At 38.3% G+C, this 25,808-nt stretch overlaps 1 protein-coding gene across 13 annotated transcripts in view; it reads right to left on the bottom strand.

The window, feature by feature from the left end:
* The window catches only part of nacc2 (NACC family member 2), a 100,898-nt gene that overhangs the window by 67,807 nt on the left and 7,283 nt on the right, over positions 1–25,808 (bottom strand). For 4 of the 13 annotated variants that reach the window (XM_087998264.1, XM_043720476.2, XM_087998262.1 and 1 more), the window contains exons 2-3: positions 20,847–20,921; positions 1,966–2,072 (exon numbers count right to left, since the gene is read on the bottom strand). The exons of 1 other annotated variant lie outside the window; for it this stretch is intronic. The gene's annotated coding sequence lies outside the window, so the exon portion shown is untranslated. Of the gene's footprint in view, positions 1–1,965; positions 2,073–9,292; positions 9,382–16,977; positions 17,153–18,155; positions 18,245–20,846; positions 20,922–25,808 lie in introns of those variants that run through there. 8 more of the 13 variants (XM_043720478.2, XM_043720475.2, XM_043720481.2 and 5 more) reach the window with 4 other exon arrangements.

The following is a 25,808-nucleotide window of genomic DNA, read 5'->3' as shown; positions in this document are numbered from 1 at the left end:
ACTATTGTAGCACTCTGGATATAACATTCAGCTAATCAGACTCAAACACTGGAAACAACACACATTCAGTCATCTATTTTGTATGTTGTTGATGGGTTACAAAACAGGTTCTACACCAAAAAATATTCTGTTTCACACATACACTGTAATAGTTCAATTGTGTTAAGTCCCTGCTGATAAACTGATTTAGATTGCGATGATTTGACAGTTCTGTTGCAAAACAACTCTGATGGTTTTGGGGGCGGAGGCAGGGTGGGAGAAAAAGAATAAAAAAAGCTTCTCTAGATACCAGATAACAAATTTCTAAGTAGAAAAATATTTACATCCACACCAACGCAACAATGAGATTTAACCAGTGTTTACAGTAGGAAATTCAATGATGCAAGAGAGAAAAACTTTCCACACTCAGGCATTCAGCTATTCAACACAAAATGGTTCAACAATTTCCTTCAATATTTATAGCAGCACTTTTTTTAAAAAAATGTACTGTAAATCCTGCTGATTCAGAAGAGAAAAATCACAATCATTCATGAAGCAAAAGAGGCTCCAAATTTAGCATGCAGTATTAAACAGGCACACAGTTTTATTTGCTCAGAGCAAATGTCACATTTGGATGGTTTTAGCCAAGGATGAAATTAAGCTCAATAATCCTTCCCTGCCTCTAAGTGCTCCATATTTCTTAAGAGGGAAAGGCTTGATTCAGTGGGTGAGACTATTAAATTTCAGTGGATGTCAGGTTAATATTTCTAATATGTGACAGTCCAAGTACTATAACTCTTGTATGTGAATCAATTAATGATCAGTATTGACAGTACAAAATGCTCCCAAATTCATTTCGGTGTGTGTCAAGTCCTACCAACACTTGCACGTACACTGCCACAAACAACAACAGAACCTGGGTTTTAGGTCAGCCCAAACTGATATGATGATAGCTTCACATGCCTGCAAAGATTTTACATAAAAATTAATGTGGATAAGATTTGTGGGCTATAACATAAAAAGTAGCAGCCTCATTGAGAGAGCATTGCCTTAGCCTTAAGCAGATGTCTAGATTCCAACCAGAAGATATGATTTCATTGCAATTATTCCACTGTTCAGTCCCAATGTCTATTAAAGGCCTTAAATTCCACCCATTAAAATGTGTAAGATCACCATAACTCAGTCACCAAATGAAATGAGCTGCAGAACTGAACTCTGAACTGCTATTAAGACTGGCAAAGAATTGACTGTGGTACACATTTTGTAGTATCAGCTGTGGCTCAATTGGTAACATTTTTGCCTTTAAGTCAATAAGGCCCAGGCCCAGTCTTCCTATTCTGATTGCTATAAGCGATCCCTTGCCGTTTTTTTTTGAAAAAGACGACAAGAGCTATCCACGGTATCCTAACCAATATTCATCTCTCAATCTACATCACAAAAACAGATTATTGGTCATTATCACACTACTCTCCTTTGGTGTATGCTGTCCAGACATTGGGTATACATTTCCTACAATACAAGCATGAGTATATTTCAAACATACTTAACTAGGTATGAAGTGCTTTGAGACGTCCACTGATTGCAAAAAACTCTACATTAATACAGTTTAGGTAATTCATTGAATTTAGGCAAACAGCACAATATGTGTACATGACTTGCATATTAATTTCCTTTGACATGAATTATTAATTCTTATCTCCAATGTTTCCACCCATGACACACCAAACCCAAAGGAACCAACTACAAATTGCATTGATAGCCTTCCATGCGATATAACAATCTGTGCCATGGTGGTCAAATTAGCATTCTTTAAAAGAAAAACACTTACATAGGCCTCAGTATATAAGCAGACACACTAATCCAGATTAAATAATCATATATTTCAGTTTCAAAAATTAACATTAATTGGTACAACGTTCTAGAGTTGTGTTTTAAAACAAGGACATAGAAACATTTACTTATTCCATGATAAAAACTCGAACTTACCAGAGAACTCAGCCACACAGTCAAAAGGGGCATTTAGTGCTTGATATATTCTGCAGCAAATCCAGCTGGATCAGCAGAAATATTGCTAAATATTTTCTTAGCCAGAGCTGTGCACAAGCAGAGAGAAGAAAGAGAAGGAAAGATTTTTTTTAAAAAGTGATTCCTGTTCAGAACGGTTACTCTGTAATAAGAGAAGTCAATTTGCACATGTACAAGATGATAATTAAACAGAGTTCTGCTGTGATATCCCATGGCCTGATGGTAAATACGTAGCCTAGTACATCACGTGGCCAAGATATTTATGAAAATCAACAATACAATGAGTGTAAGCAACTTCAGGGTTGGAAATGTGCATTTCTATTTAAGAGAATTTAGTGAGGAATCTTTTTTCTGGATTTGAACCCAAGGCACAACAGCAAACAAACTGAAGTTACAATTTTAACCACAGCTAATGCAGGAACGACCAGGTAAGTTTCGTTCAAGACAGACACACCAGATCACCCAATTTTCTGCAATGTGGAGCAAAGCAGCAAAGTCTGCTGTCATTCGTAATATATTGGTTGATTAATGATGGTCAAAAAATGTTTTTAAATGGGCTAATCAACAGATGTATACTCCTGCCACAATTGTCCGCAATACATTGCTCATGTATCCTTCATTATACATGGATACAGTACCTAAAACTATCAATATCACAGCACTAAAATGGGATCTCTTTTTTTTTCCCCAAAAAAACTTTCAAGTGACAGTGGATTTATCAGTTTGTCAGAAGAGTGATCATTTCAGTTCTCCAACCTTCAGTAACACTGTACATAACAATTTTTTTTTTTTACCCAGAAGGAACTATGGAAATTTCTGCAAGTGATCTGGAGGAATGCCAACTTTATAATGATAGCATTATAGCATTGAACTCCATCAGCGTAAAATGGAGGGAAAGGGAGCAAACAATCAGATACAATTTGAACAGTGTTAACAAATTGCAACTAACATTTGTTAAAACAATGCAAATGACTGGAAATTAAAACAGAAGTAATGAACTTGAACAGTTAGTTATTTTAAAAAATTGTTTCAGTGTGTGCATCAACTGAAACCATGAAGGACAAAATGGCATCAGCAAACAGATCTTCTGCAAGAGAATAAAAATGGGATTAACAAATTTGATGTTTGTTGATCATACAAATACTCAGCCGAATGACCTCTTTCTATGCTGATGACACAATGACTCTAATAGATGTTGAATAATAATTTGCTCAAGACAGGGTGGAAAAAAGTGAAAAACAGAGACAGAAAAATTGTAACCGAGAAAGGGATTTATTGTCCATGTTGGTCTTTGGCTTGCAATCATGACCACTCATCCACCATCCTTTCCATCTATTACTTCAATTCCACTTTTTTTCAACTGTAATCTTTAACTTGCCTATCCCAACACCTCATGGAGAGAGATGGTGGTACGTGGTGGTTATAATCACAAGACAAGTAATCCAGAGGCCCAAGCTAATGTCCCAAGGGTGTGTATTCAAATCAGTATAGTAGTTTAAATTCAAATGAATAAAATCTAGAATTGATAACTAGCTGCCATCTTTAGCTGTGACTAAAGCCCCAGAAATGTGCTTGGACTCTCATCTGCCCCCACTAGGAAGCTTTAAAATTAAAGTTAAAAGGGCAATTTGGGACAGCAGCAAGTGCTAGTTGTGCTTGTTAGAAACACCCACCCTATGAACAAAAGAAAACATAACTAGCCTATTCCCCAATATTTAAACATCCCCATTTCAATTAACTTCAAGTGTGCATTCCACAGCCTAATTTTTCTGATACTGTTTCTCTCACTAGTTTATCTCAATAGTCTGTCTAATTCCCTCAAATTTTAAACTTCTGTGCTAAAATCACCCTAATCTCCTATTCCAATAACGGTCACGGTAGCAGGGTCTTGAGCTTTTTTTGCTACATGTGATTGTGGAAAAAAAACTAAAAAGTGAGCTTGGGAACTATAGCAAAATGATTGCATCAGGATTTCACATTCTGTCCTTATTTGTGTGAGAAAAACGCTCCCAATTATGACTGTGCTGACACACTGATAAATTTCGATTCCCCAATCACCATTGTATCCCAAAGTAAATCCTGCAAATTAGCCCTCAAAGTATACATCCAATTAACTTTGAGAAGTTCCTATAGAATTTGAACCCACAATCCATTCAGGCTGCCAATTGCATACCTTAACAATCCAATGTGGCAGAAGTCCTAATTTCCCCTCATAGCTCTTTTGACCAATACTGGAAACCCAAGACATTCAGTTACTGACTCACTTGTTGGAGGAAAGAAATTCCCCCACTGTTGCTTATTAAACACTCTTGCAATTATATACACCTATTAGTGGAAAAGGACAATATTAATTAACACCTCTGCTCCCAAAATAGTTTTCCCTATTGAGCAAAGTGGAAGCTGGCAACAGCACAAAAGATTTTGAAAACTTTCAAATCCAAATTACTGGTAGATTTCTAGAGGTTGCTAGTTTTATACTGGAGTGCAATATTGGCAGTGGAACAACAATGCACCTCCTAAAGGAAGTGTTCAAGTACAGGTAAAGTAGGAGCACAGTACATTAGTCATTATTTTGCTAGCCTAATAATCCAAAAGGCCTAGACTAATAATTCAGACACATGCATATGAGTTCCATCACAGCAATTTGGGAATTTAAATTCAGTTAACAGAATAAATCAAGAATTACAAGTTTGAATTATTGAGTGTTAACATGGTACTACCGAATTTTATATAAACCCACTTGGTTCACTAAATACCATTGTTAAACTAGCCCAAATGTGAATCTAGTTGATTCTCAATAGCCCACTAAAATTAGGCAAAAACAATGACTGCAGATGCTGGAAACCAGATTTTGGATTTGTGGTGTTGGAAGAGCACAGCAGTTCAGGCAGCATCCGAGGAGCAGCAAAATCATCAGCAAATAATGGAATAGGATCAGGCAATAAATATTGGTATTACCCACATCCTGAAATGAATTAAAAATTACAATACATCCAGAATAAAACAGAAATTCTCGTGCTAGTGCACAGTTCTCAGTCAATTAAACAATTCAATTTCTCAACTTCCATTGGCCCCAAGTCCATAGCACAGAAGTGCACATGAATTTCCAGTTTGAGTTTGTAAAGCCAGCTTCTAGGGAAAAACAAAACACAGGATGTTGATATACAGAAGGAGCTGTCCTCAGAGGCTGGGGAGAGGGAAAAGGAGCAAATTGCCTTCCTTTTGTACTTCATGCAGGTAATTGGAATTTTCCAGGTATTTAAAATAAAAACACTCATGGGACGTAGATGTAACTGGCTACACCAGCATTTATTGCCAGTCAGCAATAGCGCTGGGGCCTTTAGTGGGCCATCATCTTGAACTGTTGCAGTTAATGGGCAGAGGAAACAGGATTCAAGTACAGGAACAGTGATGGAACTGTGACATGGTCAGGATGTATATGACTTGAAAGGAAACATGCAAGTGATGGTATTCCCATCCTTTTGCTGACCTTGTCCTTTGAGATGGCAGAGGTCACAGGTTTGAAAGGTGCTGTCAAAGGAGCCTTGGTGAGTTCCTTTGTCTTGGATGATGTTGAAGCCACATTCAACCAGTCAAGTGGGGAATAATTCATAACACTCCTGAATCTGCCATTCACAAGGCACAACTGATTTGGAGAGGCACATTGAAAAATGCAATGCTCTGCATAAGTATCAGTAAGGTCATCATAAACTGAGCAACCCACCTATGCAACTAAATCTCAGACCTGTTTACTGCTTTCCAAGAATCCCAAACCTTCCAGTTGAAGGTTTACTTTATAAAAGTACAGCAAGCTAATGATGTAAAAAAAGCACTAAAAAATTATAAACTGCAATTAATCTAGGCCAAAATAATGGTCATTAACTAGTTGAAAACTTGAAAGTGATCCACACTAAAGGATATTGTAATTAATTATTATTACTACATTCAAATCACTCACAGCAACAGTTGAGCAACTTAAAAAGTTTCCTTGCAGAAAGCAAGAGTTATAAAAACAATTAATATATCACTGGCTTCCTTCAAGTCCTGTACATTTGGGTAAAATTTAATTTCTAAAAGCTCATTATCATGTGTCAAACAACTATGTCATAATGTATTCACTTAAAAGTGCAATTACCATCATGTAGCACCAATTTCATGCTTACACCACATGATAAACATCAAGTGGCATACTTCTATTAAAATCATTTTAGACAATTATGAATGGCCAGTGCACCATCAACCTTTTTGCTGCTTTTCAAATAACACACAGGATTTTGGTTTTATATACAAGACATTCATCTCAAGTAGTGGAACGTGGAGAAAAATTCTAAATTCATTGAACACCACCTCAGCCAACAACCCTCTTTTTTTTAAAAAAAAAAGCATTTCACAGTATATCAGCCCAGAGCATGTGTTCAGTTCCTCAGTTAAGGGTTAATTTGGGTTGATCAAAGAAAATCTTATTTAAGCCAGTTCCAAACAAAGTAACAGCAGTACAATTCTTGGGACATCATTTTGTACTAGCAGTAAGAAATGTCCTTCGGTCACAAGCTGCAATAAGGCATTTTTGGTCATTGTTAACCACAGTTAAATCACTGCAATAGTTTCCTACCAACAACCACAGAAATTGCGTTTAAATTACTCAAGCAGAATTTGGACAAGATACAATCTCCAATAAGACACACCAACATGTGTTTAAAGGCATCCAATATTCTTCAAGTAATTTTCATTATGTTCTGTTCTAAGAACAAATGTTTTCCCAGGAATTTTACATTGGTGGATTTCACATTCCAAATTTTAGTAATGCAGTAACAAGATGATGATGATCCTGTGATTTTTCTAATTGTATACAAGCTTGTTCTGCATGAATTTTACAGGCTTGTACTTTGGCAAAGCCTATTCATTGCCCCTTCAGTGGTGCACAGTGAAAATCCTGCTCCACTCACACTCAAGGATTCGCTAAGCCTTTGCATTTACTCACTTCTTTATCTCTTGATCACTAATCTTTAAAATCCTATTTTATTATACATTCTATCCAAAACCTAACTTTTTAAAAAATTCATGGAATGTAGACAGCACGTTCGCTGCCAAGGGCATTAAAACAACCGCTGCATCGGACTGGGTCTAGGTTTGGCCGTCAGATGAACATTAACGAACCAGCCCACAAATTCAGATTTATTGTACTGCTGGTACAGGATAACACTCCAGTATACTTGATGTAAAAAAAATCAAAACAATTACAAAGAGAGGAACCACAAGATGGTGAACAAAATACATTTTAATGATTTCCAGAATAAAAGAAGACGACCTGCATTGCCTGGAGCATCATAATTTACAACTTTCCCTCCCAGTTACTCACAACCCTGACTTGGCAATATGTCACAGTCACTGGGTCAAAACCCTGGAATTCCTTCCAACAGCATTGGGGATCTACCTACAGCACATGGACTGTAGCAGTTCAAATGCAGCAGCTCACCAATAAATTTCTCAAGGGCAATGGGCAATAAATGCTACCCCAGCCAGTAACACTGAGATCCAACAAATGATTTTTTTTTACAAATTAAATAAGAGATTTAATTCAAGTTCAGACTTAAGAGGGTTTGCTACATCTCAGCAAGCAAAGGAAACAGATTTAAAGCTAACTGATCAAAGAATCAGAGAGAAGACAAAAGTTTTGCTTACATATGCAGCAAATTATGACCTGGAGTGCACTACCTGTAGGGGTTGTGGAAGCAGATTAAATAACTGCAGGCAATCCCCAAGTTGCAAACATGTTCAGCTCCTGAGTCAAGAGTGTGGAGCTGGAAAAGCACAGGGATTGCAGCATCCAAGGAGCAGGAGAATCAACGTTACGACATAAGCCCTTCATCATCCAGTAACATTGATTCTCCTGCTCCTTGGATGCTGCCTGACCTGCGCTTTTCCAGCACCACACTCTTGACTCTGATCTCAGAATCTGCAGTCCACACTTTTTCTTGTGTTTAGCTCCTGAGTCTGTTTGCAAGTCCTTTGTACACAAGACAGAACACAATGCAGGAGGTCATAAAAGCAACCAATTGTAAACTCAGGAAATTTTTGTATGCCAGATATTTAAAAATTACATCCCTGTATGGGAATGCATCCATAAGTACGAATGTTCCTAAGTCAGATATTTCTAAATAGGGGATCCCCTGTATTTTCAACAATTTAGATAAACACCTAGAAAAGATAAAAACTGCAGGGCTATGGGGAAGAGCAGTGGAGTGAAACTAAAATCCAAAAAAAATCCAAAAAAATCATAAATAAGCTTAAAGTGCAAAGGCTGTTTCAATGATTGATATTCAAATGATATGAAATTACAAAAGCCACCAGCAAAGCAAAAAAAGAAAATGCTGTTTTGTTAATTTGGTTTGAAAGAAATAAAGCGTATTTGAGGAACCTCAGTACTGAGTGCTCTTACTGAATATCTGGCTACTTTCACCCTGAAACACCATAAGAGGCAGGTCACAAGGTATGCAAACTTTGAATCTAATATAAAATAGAGAGCCATCAACTTCAGATGTGTTTTAAAATTAATGAAAGATACGGCACCAACAGCAGAAAAGTTGCATCATGGAGTTGCATCCTTTATACCCACAACCTTAGTACCCTACCAACCATCTTAAACTAAACGTGGCAACTTTCCAATTATAAAGGGAAATAAAGAGTAGCAAGCTGGCAGAACTGAAAAGGGTGACAGGAACAGCCAATCATTTTACTTCTTCCAACGAATGGACTCTCCTAGTTGAACATCTGTCTCGTAATTTGTTTGAGTCAGACATTCAAGAAGCAATTGTGCATAGGTTAATAAAACCAGAAAAATGCTTCTCGAAGATTAGGCAGGAGCAACCAAAGTTGAACTTAGACAGCAGGAATATAGTCAACAGATTGGTCAAATTGGCAGAGAAGTGACAAATGAAATTATCTTCAAAGAAATGCATGATAATGCATTGAAAGAGAGCAAACAAAGGGGATACACAAATGATTGATTAGAAAAAACTGGGAACTGTAACACAGCAGAGGACTTTGAAATGCAGACTCAGATCTTTGAAGGCAGCGTATGGGAAACTTATCGGCCGAAGGTATCGTAAATATGAGAATGAATATAGTGAGAGAACTACTGAGACAGTTAGGTCATAGCTAGAATGTTGCAAAAGGACAGAGCATGAAAGGATATGATTGCACTAAAGAGGATCTAGAGATTCACCAGGATATTGTCAGAAATTGAGATTTTTCATTATAAATAGATTAAATAGGCTACAGCACTTACTTTATATCAAAGTAGGTCAAGTGGACATTTAATCCTGATGAAGGGCCTTTGCCCAAAACATCGATTTGCCTGCTCCTCAGATGCTGCCTGACCTGCTGTGCTTTTCCAGCACCACTCTAATCTAGACTCTGATCTCCAGCATCTGCAGTCCTCACTTCTGCCTATTTAATTGAGGTGTATAAAACTGGAAAATGCAGTGATGCAGTGGGTAAGAAGGATCTGTTTCTTTTATCAGAGATAAATAATGATGAGGTATAGATTTGAAGTAACTGGTAAAACAATTAGAGGGGAGTTGAATAGAACATTTCTCACCCGGATGATAGGAGTCTGGATCTCACTGCCTAGGGTAGTAAAGGCAGAAATTCTGAACCTAAAACAAACTAGGATATGGCTAACTCATTTGAAGTGCCCTCATCTACAGAGTTACAAATCAAGAGGTGGAAAATGGAATTAGCCTGGAAAACTCTCATGAGCTGAATAATCTTCACTTTGCCATAGATTTTCTTGAAAGTTGGTGGTGGCTCCAAAGTACAATTTTTTTTTTGTGTAAAAGGTTTGTCCTGGTCACCCACGATCATTCAAGACCAAGTCAGATGATGATACAATGATGAGCCCTTACTATCATTCACTATAAATCGTGCAAGCAGAAATAAGACTAGACTACATGAATACTAATGTGGGGGTGTGGAGAAAAAGAAGAGAGAGATCACCAAGCACTTAGAGGTTCATGTAAGCCAACAGATTTGGAAAAGATCTTGCTTGACTCATTTAATTTGAAGTAACAGACTGAAAAGCAATGTAGTAATCATGACTGTTAATTTTACAGAAGTGTTTGACAAGGTATCAAGGTATTAGACCCTTTTTGTGCTCTATGTAAATCTTTGAGTATAATGTAAAACTTTAAGATTTGCCAATTATACCGGATTTAGTGGCCACAGTGTGAATTAACAAGCTTTCAATTTCAGTTACCAAGTTTGGTAGGACAAGCTGGAGATACTCTCTCGAGCTCTCAGGAGAACAAGGAAAGAATTAGAGATTTAACATGATTGTGACAGGCTTACATAAAGGGGCAAAGAAAAGCACTTCCCATCAGGTGATAACATAAGGACTATACAAAAAGAGGTGGAAAGGCAAGTTGCGAAGGGGATACAGATTACACAGATACTAATAGGTTATGTGAGTTAGCAAAATGTTGGCAAATGGAGTATAATAATGGGAGAATGTGAAGTTATTCATATGAAAAGGAGAACAAAAGAACATTATTATTTAAAAAGAGAAAAACTGCAGAAAAGGCATTTGGGAGTAATTGTGCATGAAGCACAAAAAAAGTTAGCGCACAAATGCAGCAGGTAAGCTAGTGGAAAACTAATGGAATGCTGGTTCAAGGGCTTTAGAGTGTAAGAGTGGGGAAGTCACATTGCTACTGTACAAAGTGCTGGTGAGACCACACCTGGAGTTCTGACAGCAGAGTTGATCTCCTGATTTAAGAGATCATTTTACTGGATGCAGTTCAGATGATTCATCTGGGTGATCCTCAGTATGGACAGATCATCTTATGAGCAAAGGCTAAACAAGTTGGGACTCTACTCTGTAGGGTTTAAAAGAATGAGGGGTGACCGTATTGAAACATATAGAATCCTTAAGGGACTTAACAGGGTAAATACAGAAGGAATGCTTTCCCTCATGAGAGGGACTAGGACCAGAGGGCAAGTCTTAGAATTTAGGGACGCCAATTTAAGATCAAGATGAGGAGGAATTGTTCTCTCAGAGTTAAGTACTTTTGGAACTACTTGCTACAGAGAACTTGAGGGACAGAATCCTTGTGTATATTAAGACGGAAACAGATTCTTGATCAATAGGGGAAATCAAGGATTACAGGGAAATTGCAGGAAAGTAGATCTGAGGAATGTCAGATCGACCATGATTCTCTTGAATGCTGGGGCAGGGTTGATGGGCCAAATAGTCTACTCTGTTCCTATTTCTTATGGGCCAGCTGTGCACAGATTTTAAGGTTTTGTGCAAGCAATACTGGAGTTGTGTAAAACAACTTATTTTCTGCAGTAAACATCACTGACCTGGAATTTGCTGCTCACAAGGGTACTGCAAATAGAAAACAGGAGTTTGAAAGGAAACTGGATGGGCACTTGAATAAAATAAATTTGCAAGGCTAGAGACATTGAGCAAGGAAGTAGGAAAGACAAGATTGGTCAATGGGGGTCCAGCACGTACCTTATTTTCTTCACTCCAGCAAAGTTACAAAGATTTTACCCATAACCCTTTCTCCTTAAACCTTTCTGCCTCTTTCCTTCTTCCTTCATGATACTCCTTAATTTTTCTCAAATTCTGCGCAGTGTACCAACATGGATGAAGAACCAATTGGCATGGAGAAGACGAAGTAAGACTACATGGGTTTTTTCAGAGTGGAAGGCAGTAACTTGTGGGGTATAACAGGGATCATTGCTTAGGCCCCAGCTATTGACAATACATCCAAATGATTTTGACAAGAGAACTAAATGCAATTTCTCCAAGTTTGCAGAAACACAAAGTAGATTTGGAGAGTGAACTGTCAGAAGGGTGCAGAAATGCTTTAGTGTGATTGTGCAAGTTGAGTGGGTGGGCAAATGCACAGTTATGAAGAATAATGTAGATAAATGCGAGGTTATCCATTTTGGTAGATCATCTGAATGGCAAGAGATGTGTTTTTTTTCCTGGGCGGAGGGGGCCTTGGACATTAGTCACTGAAAGTAAGTGGGGATCCAAAACCATGGGGTCACAGATTACAGATACAAGGTAGGTCATTTAGGACTAAGATGAGAAATTTCTTTACCTAGAGAGTCGTGAGCCGGTAGAATTCTGCCACAAACAGCAACTGAGGCCAAAACATTCCATATTTTAAAAGACACAGTTAGATATAGTTCTTGGGGCTGAAGAGATCAAAAAAGTATGGAGAGGAAGTAGGATCACTGTACGGAGTTCAAAAATCAGCCACTATCATATTGAATGGCAGAAAAGACTCAGAAGGGCCGAATAGCCTATTCCTGGTCGAACTGTCTAGGCTTCTTTGACGTACCTTTCATTTATCTGCATTGACATCTCCTTTAGCGGCTCAATATCACAAAATTTCACAATACTGGTGTGGAGTTCCTTAGGATGTTTTATCACATTAAAGGGAATGGCACGTACTGGTATGGACTAACCAGCATGTCTAACAGACAGAAAAGAGTTGAAATAAATAGGTCATTCTCACATTGGCAGACTTTGACTGGTGGGGCTCCACGGGGATCAATGCCTAGACCCAGCAACATTACCACTGGATTGCTACCATTTCCTCCTGTAACATAATAAAAGCTATGCAGGAACACGTATCTTGAAGATGCAAACCATTTCCAGAAGGATTTGGATAGGCTCAGCAAATGGACAAAAACATGGCTGATGGGATTATGACATGGAAATATGCATTTTGGAAAGAATAGATATACAGAGCGTTTCTTAAATGAAGAAAGTTTGGAAAGTACAGCTATGCAATGAAACTTGGGTGTTCTTTACACAGCCTAAGAATAAGTAATTGGCTATTTAGGACAGAGGTGAAAGGAGTTGGCTTTCACCCAGAAGATTGCAATTATCCCAAAGGGCTGTGGAGGGTCATTGAGTATAGGCAGCAGTGAGTACTGCAGATGCTGGAGATTAGAATGGTCCTGGAAAAGCACAGATCAGGCAACATCCGAGGAGCAGGAAAGTCGACATTTCGGGCAAAAGCCCTTCATCAGGAATGAGGCCGAGAGCCTCGGAGGTGGAGAGATAAAAGGGGGATTGGGCTGGGGAAAATGTAGTTGAGTGTGCAATAGATGAATGGAGAGGAGGGTAAAAGGTGCTAGGTCAGAGAGGAGGGTGGAGCAGAGAGGTGGGAAGGAAGATTGACAGGTGGGACAGGTCATGAGGATTGTGCTGAGCTGGAAAGTTGGAGCTGGGGTAAGGTGGGGGAGGGGAAAATGAGGCAATCCTAGAAGGGTTCCTAGGCGGAAGATGAGTCGCTCTTCCTCCAGGCGTCATGTTACCATGGTCTGGCGATGGAGGAGGCCAAGGACCTGCATGTCCTTGGCAGAGTGGGTGGGGGAATTAAAGTGTTCAGCCACGGGGCGGTTGGGTTGGTTGGTGTGGGTGGGTGTCCCAGAGGTGTTCTCTGGAATCCTCCAACCACAAGGGATGAATGCAGATTTCTCCAGCTTCCTCATTTCCCCTCCCACCTTTTCTCAGTCCCAACCCTCAGACTCAGCACCGCCTTCTTGACCTGCAATCTTCTTCCCGACCTCTCCGCCCCCACCCCCTCTCCGGCCTATCACCCTCACCTTAATCTCCTTCCACCTATCGCATTCCCAACGCCCCTGCCCCAAGTCCCTCCTTCCTACCTTTTATCTTAGCGTGCTTGGCACATCCTCCTCATTCCTGAAGGGCTTATGCCCGAAACGTCGATTCTTCTCCTTCTCCTTTGATGCTGCCTGACTTGCTGTGCTTTTCCAGCAACACATTTTTAAGCTCTGATCCCCAGCATCTGCAGTCCTCACTTTCTCCCAGCTATAATCTAGTCAAATGGATGAACAGGCTTGAGGGGCTCAAGGAGCATTCCTTTCTTCTGCAACTCTCCAACAGTATCCACCCAATTCTCCACACTTCATTCTGGGATAGAGGGGACTGGGCACCTTCCTGCCACTAGCCTCTATATGGAGCAATTAACCTGTCTTTTTAATTACCTCCAGTACAACACACGCACCAAAATATCACTTCCCTTCCCGTATTCCCGAACTCCTTTGTGACAGTCTATTCCACACTATTCCTTGAAACAATTCCAACCTTGCCATAATCACTCCTTGAATGAAAGAATGTACATCTTTCAACTCTGCATACTGCATCACTGTACATATTACAGCTTCCTCTACATTCAGTAGGCCAAAGTCTGAGTGATCACTTTGCTGAACACTTCCTTTCAGTTTGCAAACATAGCTCTCAGACTCCAGTTCTTACACTTTCAATTCTCAATTCCATTCAGATCTCACAGCTGTTTATTACAATATTCCAATGAAACGCAATGAAAGCTAGAGGAACAAGGCCTTACATGTGAATTATGTGCAAAGATCTCAGTCTCCAGGTTGAATCTGGTTACTTGAAGCATGATGCACTGATGGAAGCCTGCTCCTTTTCACTGAAAAGTCTAATGTTTGGTCAGACATGCCTCTTGGATCTTTCAATACTACACAACCTACGCCCCAAATTGTATCATGAGGAATAACATAAGTATTTCCACAGCAGGTAAAGACACTATGCCAGAACCAAACATTACATTAGAACCACTGTTGTCATTTTTCCAAGAGTAGGTGACAATAGGATATTGCTGATAAATAAATTAATTCTGCTTTCCATCCAATCCCAGGGCTCTCTTTCATTCCTTCCCCATTATCTCTCCTCTAATCTAGATTTGCTCAAAACCTGCTACATTATACAGTTCTGACAGAAGGTCGCACACCTTAACTGTTATGTTTCTCTCTTCACAGATGCTGTTTCCAGCATTTTTGTTTATATTTCAGATTAGTAGCATTTGCAGAGTAATATTTAGTCTTTTAGAAAATGAAATGTCATTGAAACAAGTCCATGAGATTCAAAGATTCATACCAATAGCAAATAAGAAAATCTTAAAAACTTTTGTGATAGGAGCATATTGCCATAACATTGCTTGTTGGTTTAAGATACAGACACCTGGCCAATTGAGCAAAATCTCAAATCATTTTAAATTACCATTCACCTCTCTACTTCTGCATTAGGTTGGCCACCATATAATTGGGATTATTTAACTGAAAGCATACCATGAAATCTATAACCCAAAGCAGTATTTTTCAATCCCTTTTGAGCTCCACCTGGCAGAGCCTGCTATTTTAGCAGGAAGAAAGTAAATCAAATGGAAAAATTGGCGTAATAAAGGGATTTTTTTATTCATAGCCAATTTCACACAGGGAAAATTTATACTTTATTCAGCAGTCACCATATCAAGCAAAAAGCTTCCACTTTATGCAATTAGACTTGTAATTTCCATCTTATTCAAAATTAATAAGCCTCAACACATTGAAATGTTTGCAGGCACTGCAATCATGAGTCATAAAGCTCCCAGATCTGGGGAAAAAAATACTTCTGTTCTGAAAGACCAGATTAGTGGGCTCAAAGGAACTGCACTGCTATGTTAATAACCTGGCAATCGAATTTTAAGTTCTTTATATATCCATAGAAGTGTATCAACTAAAATATTCAACACATTAGCAGACATCCTAGTGGTGTTCCAAGTGCACACTGTTTTAGAACAAAGGGGACATTGTGGTGCAGTGCAACTTTCGGATAGCACACAAATTAAACAGAATGATCCAGATAGTTCAGGCTGGTGTGGTAGACATCATTTAATATGGACAAACATGATGTGATAAGACTAACTAGATATGCAGAAAGAATACAGAAAATACCACAGAGAAAAGTAATTTACATGCAATACTGAGCAGTGCAACCATCTGACTCTGAAAGAGGTACAGAAACCAACTGAAAAGGTTTAGATGTCCAAGCAATGAGCAGAGTTTAAATTGAGAGGATTTTCATTTTGAGAGAGGACGAAAATTCCAAAGTTTATAAAGTGAGTAGAAATAGTTATCAACTCTCATAAGGAACATGGATTAAACTGTGGAAGGAGAAAAGCCAGCTGGTCAGATTCAACTAGCCTACACTTTGACAATGCTAGAAACATTAGGTCCCAAGTGTAAACCAGGATAGTTTCCGAATCAGTTCAAAGTAGGTGAAGCTCATTGAAGTAATGGGTGTTTTGGGAGTGGGTACCAGAAGAATTGGGCTCTTATAGTGCAGCGGTAACACCCCACCTCGGAGTCAGAAGGCCAGAGTGCAAATCCTACCTTTTCCAGAGAGTTGACATAACATATCTGAATAGCTTAATTAAAAAAAACAGCTGCAGTGTTGTCTATGGATAGGGAGAGGATCAAGAAATGAAAGGTGGAAGTTGGTACTTGTGCAGAGTTGTAGATTAAGAATAAGAGTTTTAGATCACAATGTCATCAGCTGCCTAATTCAGTAAACTGATAGCTGTTAAGCACTCCTAACAGTAACTCTTCATGCTTAAATTTTAATCAGCCAGTAACTTGAATCAACCAAATGCAAAGAACATTGCATAGCGAAATTTTGAGCTAAATGTTCAGTGCATTTTGAATAAAATACTTCTGAAATAAGAGCATGGTGTATTTCTGGCAGCTCGGTGAATATGTCAAACGACAGCCAAACAGACAGTCCTGGAAAATTCAAGAGACAGCTGGAGTTATTTTTGGAGAAAGAAATAATTAAGGGGTACAAGAGATTGAGAGATAGATGGATGCTTAGAATACACCGAACTTTAAGTTAACAAAATGGATTGAATAGTCTGAATAGTTACTTTTAGGTATTGTTCCTCAGTCATCCAGGTCTCATTGGAAACAATGAAATACATAAAAATGCCACTGACAGGATGTATCATTAAATACATTTCAAGTGTGAAGATAACGTGTTATGAAAGATTAACAAAGTTTTAGGTTCTACAGAGAACAATGGATACATAGAAGAAGCATTCAAAAAAGATTAATAGTAAAAGGCATTTTGCTCCAAATATTTACTTTATAGGATCAGACTCTTGCAATGCAGAAGTAAATCTCCCTGTGATCCAGAAGGACTGGATTCAAGTTGCCCAAACATGTACCACAACATGTCCAAACAGGTTGATTAAAATGACTATACTTTGCAGGATTTCAGACCATGTGGAGACCAGGACGGAGATGGATTAGATCAAATCTGGGAGCAAGAAGGGCACGAATTTAAAATGCAGACACAAAAGCATTGTTTTGCAACAATTACACTTAAAGTACTTCACTGATAATGTCAAAAAGACCAATATAAATCTAAAGTTTATTTTCCTTAATTGATAGAGCTAAAGATTATCAAGAGTACCAACAATGTAATAGAGTGAGTGATCAAGTCTAATGACACACATGCAAGATAATATCGGGTTTAACAAGGAGAAGCATCTCACTAAAAAGTACCAAATAAAAGTTGCTATTATAACAATGAAATCTGGTCAGCAACGCAACAAAAAAAAACTGTAACAAATGCAATTGATGTGTTGTGTCTGAGAGAGTGAGTAGATCAAACATGAAATTAGAAAAATAACAGCAAAAAAGTAATGTCAGCGCAGCAAACTTGGGTTTTGAGTGGTGCAACAAAACCAGCCTGGCACTCAGGTCTAAGGAAAACCTCTCGACTCTACAGGTGGGATTTTAAACAAAGAAACACTATTGCGGGTAGGTTTATGCAATCAGGATTAAAGTTGAATCTGCTCGCTATAAGTACTATTTAGATGGGTATGCAATTCACTGGGTGAGACACTAAAGCTGGCTCCTGAAATAAGCTGAAGAATTTATTTTGGTAGATTGTTTGCCCAAATTGCAAATGAAACATACCTACACCTAAATATTCCAAAATGTTAACTGAATCTAGAATGTTATTGTTTTCTCTCTTCAGTTTCTGCCAAACCTACTAGGTTTCTCCAGCTGTTTTATACCAGACTAGTGGTTTGTTTTTTGACATTGATTGAAGTTTCTCAATCTGTCTCTACTTGAGGGTGGAGAAGTGAACATTCATTTCCTTAGTCAATTCTGCCTCCATAAAAGTGTGTAATGTTGTTTTATTGGCAACCCACGTGTAGCGATACAGGGGCATACTACATACATTTCTTATGTAAAACCCTACAGATGCACTCTATACAAGGCTTTAATTAGATTTTAAATATCATAGTTACAGGGTTAGCAGGTTTGCCTACAGAAGATTAGGTGCAGCAGCTGGCACCGTGCCATCAAACTCGATGCTCAGTTATGGTCTATTCATTGCCTGCAAGAAAAGACTCAAAACACATTACAACATTATTCATGAACTAAGCACATTTTCCAAACTATAAAATTATGCTAAAGTCCAAAGGACTACCACAGCTAAAAAAGGAGAGGAAAATAACAGATAAAGTAGCAGTATTTAGATGGCACTATGGAGTTTTTTTAAAAGACTGTAGTTTGGACAAGGGAGAAAATATTGAGATGGTAAGAAACTACTCCACTATAGAGATTCTGAGATGGAAATGTGTTGCTGGAAAAGCGCAGCAGGTCAGGCAGCATCTAGGGAACAGGAGAAATGCTGCCTGACCTGCTGCGCTTTTCCAGCAACACATTTCCATCTCTGATCTCCAGCATCTGCAGACCTCACTTTCTCCTATAGAGATTCTGTCAAAAGCAAGTGTGCCAAGGTTTGAATTCAACATTATTTTTTAATAAAAAACATTTTCATTAAAGTTACAAACTTTCATTCACAACTTTCATTTCATCATGCCATTTATATGCTTATATTTGGTATTAAATATTACCCTCAGTATTATGCGGTAGCTGCCAATGCATTCGTAATGAAATGGAATGTACTTCACAGGCCTAAGTTGTACTGAAGATTTCCAGATGACACATGGTACTCCTCCAGAAACTATGCAGACTTACAACCTTGAAATGGTTTCTGGAAATGCAAACTCAAGTACTGCTGACAAAAGACACATTCTGACAAAGCTTTTCACCTTGCAATTCATTAGGACAATCCACAAGAATACTACAGAAAAGGGGAAAATCAACACTTAAATTGGAGAGAAAGTGCAGTGATGGATAGAGGAGTTGTTATGGAGAAATGCACCAGTTAATAAAGACTGACAGTTAATTGACAAGAATCAAGTTTTAAACGAGGCAGGTTGACTGACTGGTCAAGGCACTGCCTTTAGAAATGAAGCTGATAACGGTTGTCACCTACTCTGCGTTGAAACAGGAGGAGTGTTTGCATGTGTCTGTCTGAAATGTATATGTTCAGCATGTCTCATGAATTGTCATGAGTGCTAGATGGAAAATTTCAACAAAATGTTTTTTTCCCAATAATGCTCAGATTCGAATTGCTCCTCACCTTAAATGGAAGGCTGGAAATAGATTATTTTGCTATCAGCACTGGCTAGATCAATACTGAACTACAAAGAGGAAGCCACTTGCATTACCCAAGACCTCAGGTTTTCAAATTTGTACTGAGGCAAAAGGGACATACATTACAATGGTCGAAACTTATGATTTCATTCTGATTAAGTTCGGATAGTGACAAACTCTGGCTGTGGCAAAGTTGTCGGCATTCACATAGCCAAAACAGGATATTGAAGTGAGGGGTGCACATAAATCAAAGCTCTGGACTTGTAGCTTCAGATTAACCAAACTTGTGCACATTTGTTATATGACAATGCTAACCAATTGGAGCAGAGTTAGGCCACATTAAAGTGTGAAATCACAGGCAAGCCATCATTCAATACTGGGATCCCTCTATGAAAAGAGGCTCAAATCCTGCATGTACGTCTGAACCAGAGAGAGTTAAAATTGCTGTCAACTGGAGAGAAGGTGAATCTGATACATCATGTGAAAAACAATGCTGTAAGGCGGAAGAAACTTTCTTGCATCCCAACTCTGCCAAGCACTAGCAACCTTTGACTGCAGTGCTGACATGGCAGACGCTATCGCACTCATCTGAGGATAGCACAACGGACAGAAAAAGATGACAGCTTTTCCATAGTAACTCAACATTTTTCTATATCTTTTACTGTACAAAGTCAGGCCATTGTAAAGATGTTGAGAAATTGAAAAATGTAAAAGATTTTCAAGTATTCATTGCAACAAATCCTCCATTTTTTTTTTAAAACTACATGTTTGTACCCAAATCAGGTTAAATATTGTTCCCTCAGCTATTGCAAAGCACTGCTGAACAGATTTGTGGGCAGGCTCCCTGCGTTTCAATGCAATTTTCTTCTATTACTATTATTATCACAACAATTGGAGTACTGAGGAACATGAAATATCCAAACTGGGAGAACCGTGGTCCAGCGAGATAGTCAAGGAATAGAATATCATTTGCCACCCATTTAGTAAATTGTTTGGAAAACTGAAGCAGGTAGTTGAACTTTCTTTGAATTTTTTTTAATTATACAGCCCATGATTAACATTCCACATTTGTGCAAATTATATTTCAATATAAGAAATAACATTTCTTAAGCTGCAGGTTTCCCTGCGTCTCTATTGTAATCTACAAGATAAAAAAAAGTTATCCAAATTCTTTAAGTGGGCACTTAGTAGAGCAGATCGCGCTGCCACTCAGCGTTAACTCACTAATATTTTATTTACACACCTCTTTTTTGCAGCTTTCTCTACCTGGATGATGCTCTGGAAAATCTGTTTACTTTATTTTCGTTAAACAGCTGTGACAAATTTGAAAGGAGCGAAGAGATTCCAAGTTTCTATAACCAATCCTTCCAAAACAATTCAAGATCCAGATCTCTAATGAGCTCAACCTTGGACTACTTTACATTTTATTGAAATTCATCCATGCAATTCAGGCAAAATTGTTTACAGGCAGACTAAAAGAATGAAAACATTACCTCTGCCCTCCTTCAGAGACGTGAGCAATAATCAAATCGGAAAACACTGCAAATCCCCAGCAAGTCCATCAGCACCTGAAGTGAACAAAAACAGATTTACATTTCAGTCATATTTCTACATTTAATTCCAATCACAGTTTAAGGAGGGAGGAAGAACAAGGAAAATATCAAGTTCCTGAATTTGGATACAGATGAAATTGGCATTTGGATCACACACAAAGATGAATGTCATTGGATAGGCAAAATATTTCCTCATTCACACATACTTACTCATCACAAAATAAGGCTCTATTTCAATTATTGTACAAAGGGTAAATTAAATCTTAAAAACTTTGACTACTAAAGGAACCAGCATTGAAAGAAATCAGTAAGAAAAGTTTTTGTGCTACAGCATTGATTTTTTCTGATATAAATGGCAATCACCCCAATGATTTTGGCTGAAGCTCGGTATTCAACATCTCAAATTGTTCTTATGGTCACCATCAGAAGGGATAACTACCAGGCTATCCTGCTGACTGACAGCTCAAAATACTGTCTCCAAATGCATCCTAAAGTGAAAGTGAAAAACTATAATTTAGTTGCACAGCTAGAAGTTTCTCAGAGCTCAAATAGATGCCTGCTTAGTATAATGTTTCACTCTAATCCTGATAATACACACAATTTTCACAACTAGTAACTACTGCCCACCGACTCACTACTACTTCTTGCAACTCCAGATTGATTCAGCGCAAAACATTCAAAACAAGCAATAGAACAGTAGGAAACATTTTTTAAAAAAACAAATGATCAGCTACCATGAATGAAAGAGATTTGAATTCAGAGTGGACATCACTTAGTTGTCCAGTGAGGCAAGCTAAATATTGCTTGGCAGTGTAGAGTTTAAATATTACTAAGAGGAGACAAGATGTAGCAGCTTTTCATCTACCACTCACTGGACCAGGAGGCAAGAAATAGTCCTGAAAAATAGAACCCCAGCACAAGAAGTGGATGCTGACTTTATACCAAGAATGGTCCATTCAATGAACTTGAGCAAGAGAGAAAAAAAAGTAGTACATTGTTTGGATTCTAAAATGCATGACAGATGCAGTATAAATGTGAGGATAGCAAAAGCAGGAAGGCAGATTATTATCGAAATGGCCATAAATTGAGAGAGGGTAATGAATATGCAACAAAACCTAGGTATCCTTATACACTTATGCAGGTTTAACAGCAAGTAAAGATGACAAATAGCATATTGGCCTCTATAGCAACAGTATTAGAGTACAGAAACAGGGATGCCTTGCTGCAATTTTACACAGCCTTGATGAGAGCACAACTGGAAAACTGTGCAAGTTTTGGACTCTTTATCAGAGGAAGGATCTTCTTACAATTCATGGAGTGCAGTGAAGGTTTACCACAGGATGGGTTGAATCAGTCAGGATATATGCTGGAGTTCAGAAGAATGGAGGGGATCTCAGAAACCTATAAAATTCTAAAAGAACTAGATAGCATTGATCCCAATGGCAGGGGAGTCCAGAAACAGGTGTCACACTCCAAGGATACACGGTTTGCCATTTAACATAGATGAGGATAAATGTCTTCACCCAAATTGCATATTGGTCAGGCAAAGCAGGACAGAACTTCTACGGTTAAGTGGTAGGGCCCCGGGGAGCCGTGGAGTCATAGGTAGACAGGATGGTAAAAGCAGTGTCTGGCATGCCTACCTTCAATGGTCAGAACACTGAATACAGGAGTTAGGATGTCATGTTGCAGCTGTGCAGGATATTAGGGAGGGCACTTATACAATACTGTATACAATTCTGGTTGCCTTTCTATAGGAAAGATGTTGTTGAACTTGAGATGGTGCAGAAAAGAGTTACAAGGATGTTGCCGGGACTACAAGGTTTGAGTTACAGGGAGAGGTTGAATGGGCTAGAGCTTTTTTCTCCCTGGAGCATTGGAGGCGAAGGGATGACCATATACATGTAAATAAAAGTATGCAGGGCATGGATAAGGTGAAATAGTCAAGATCTGTTTCCCAGGGTTGGGGAGTCCAAAACTAGAGGGCGTAGATTAAAGGAGAGAAGGGAAAGATTTAACTTTATCACACAAAGGGTGGTCCACATTTGGAACAAGTTGCCAAAGTGGTGGAGGCAGTACAATTACAACATTTATAAGGCAGCTGGATAGGTATATGAATAGGAAGGGTTTAGAGGGATATGGACCAAATCTTGGCAAATGGGACTAGGTCAGATTGGAATGTCTGGTTGGCACAGATGAGTTGGACCAAAGGCAAAACAGAAAATGCAGGAAAGTCTCAGCAGGTCTGGCAGCATCTGTAAGGAGAGAAAAGAGCTGACGGTCCGAGGTTGGTCCAAGGTTTGAAATTCCAGCATCTGCAGTAATTTGCTTTTATTTAGTTCGACTGAAGGGTCTGTTTCCATATTGTAAAACTCTGGAATCCATATGTAAGCCTGTGGAATCCACTGCCACAGAAAGCAGACAAGGCCAAAACATCATATGATTTCAAGGACGAATCGGATATCGCACTTGGAGCCAAAAGGATCAAAAAGAATATGGGAGAAAAGCATGAACATTCCATTGAGTTGGATGCTTAATCGTGATCATAATGATTGGAAACGCAGGCTTGAAGAGCTGAATCCCTACTCCTATTATTTTCTATGCTTCTAACAACAGGTTGCATGTTTGACCTTCAAATGTATGCATTTAATATTGTACATTCCAGATTTAAAGATGTGATGTGATGCTAAATATGCAAATGTGCTATAAACGTATAGAAGGAAAGTATTCTAATCAAGCACAATTTTAATTGTACAAATACATGACCAGAGTTTTCTTCAAAGTTACCTCATGATTCCAAACATAACCAATAGCATTTTCAAAGTTACGTTTTGGGTTTTATTAATGGATAAACATAGAACAGATATGAAAATTAACAACTGATTTGCCAAAACCAGTAGTTTATCATAAATCAATTAAGTCCAAGGCAATAAATTTTGGATTACAACAGCAACAACATTTCAGAAGCAATTTTGTTGGCTTTAGAGCACATTTTGGAAAACAGATGTCAAGAAAGGTGCTACATAAATGCAAGCTTTTCCTTCCTGCTCTTGAGGTTTCAGCTCCAATACCTGGAATGCAGCATAATACCAATAATTTTCCATCATGCCTTTTATATGCATGGGACATAATATTCTGAGCAATGCTACATTTTCTCAAATCACTACACACCTAAAATAAGACAACCACAACAATGGTTAGAAAAACATGCTGTATTGTACAGTCTTCCTATAGTCATTATATAAAAGTCTGTGAAGTACATGACTCTTACCAAAATTGACAAAAAATTTGAAATGAATGTGGAATGTGTAAAATAGCAACATAGCAAAATTTCTTGAAAACTGCTTAAGCAAAATTTACTGGATTAAAAAAACAGAAACGAAACTGTCATAGAAACACTAGCATGATAGAGCCTTCTGAGATTGGCACACACCAACACATTTTCCTGAGTGAAGAAGTGTCCAGCATATAAATTGCGAAATCTTCCAACTGCACTGTGCAAAAAAAAGTTTCATAAGACCACAGAAAATACTATTTCCCATTCTAGCCTTGTAAGTTTTTAAGAAATATATTTTAAATAAATACAAACATATCAAAAAAAGTGTACCCTCAAAACTGAGCCAATACCATCATTTGCTTATCACAAAATATCACACTTCCTTGAACCCACATTTAATCATCAAGTGGTCAGCAACATTTGAAATTCATTAGCTTTCAAAGATAGTCTCCAGTCAGCACAAATACTTGACTCTCAAAAATACAAGTCCCTAAGCCATAAAGAAGAATCTGTAAATGTTAATTTTTTCAATCATCCTTTATCCAGAATTCTCATTTCTACAGGATCAGATTACAATAGAACACACGTTGTAGCTCAATTTTTATGATGCAAATATGGCTAATCCAGTTCACTTTCTGGTCAATGGTAACCTCCAGGTTATGATTGTGGAGAATTCAGATCGTAATGCCATTGAACGTCATGAGAGATTTTAAAAAATTTTCTTGTCTACTTAGCTTCTTTCTAGCACTTGTGTGTCAAACCAGAATGCTGTCCAGGTCTTGCTGCACGTGGTTACAGATTGCTTCAGTATCTGAGTCGTCACAGATGTTGCTGAACAAAATAAACAACATGACCATTATGCAAAATGAATATCACACTTCTGACTTCCTGATGCAGAGACGATCATTGATGAAGCAGTTGCAGAGTTTGACCTGGAAATGATTGACCTCTAAGAATCTCAAGAACATTTTGTGCAAGGTTCGACTCCAATCAATGGAGAGTTCTCTCCCTTTAAATTTCCAGCGATACCAACTTTGCTCTGGTTCCTTAAATTCATTAGTGAAATATTACCTCAATGTTTCAACAGCAGTCGCTCACCTCAGTTTAAGCATTCAGCTAATTTACCCGTGCTTGGTCAAAGCTTGAGATCAGATGCCAAGCAACTCTGGAAGAGTCCAAACTCAGCATCAACAAGCAGGTTATGGCTTTGTAAGAACCACTTGATAGCACTGTTGATGACACCTTCCTTCACTCTGCCAATGGCCAGGCTGCACTGTAAATTCTATTAATTAATTTTCTGGGGGAAAAAAAAATCACAATCTGCAAATAAAGCTTTTGTTGTGGGTCTTCAGCCATTTCACTTAATGGGAGGGATCCTCACATAAATCAACTACTCCAATACACATATAATCAATGTGAAGAGTTGCTTTCCTGCGATCCCTCCCTACATTCAGTTTAAATGCAATCAGCAACTCATTTTAAAAACCAGATTATATATAAAAAAAAAACACACACTTCCAGCCCATCTCTACCAAATTTGTTCTCAGTGCCGTCCCTGCCAGCCACACCATCTCTGCTCAGATTCAATTGTCTGGGAGATGAAAATATTGACCAAATTTAATTAA

Source organism: Chiloscyllium plagiosum, unplaced genomic scaffold (genome assembly GCF_037043375.1).
Source record: "Chiloscyllium plagiosum isolate Xiang-an unplaced genomic scaffold, Cpla_swu_hap1 HiC_scaffold_21, whole genome shotgun sequence".
NCBI lineage: Eukaryota > Metazoa > Chordata > Chondrichthyes > Orectolobiformes > Hemiscylliidae > Chiloscyllium > Chiloscyllium plagiosum.
The sequence above is the reverse complement of the archived record's forward strand: the minus strand, read 5'-3'. Positions and strand labels throughout refer to the sequence as shown.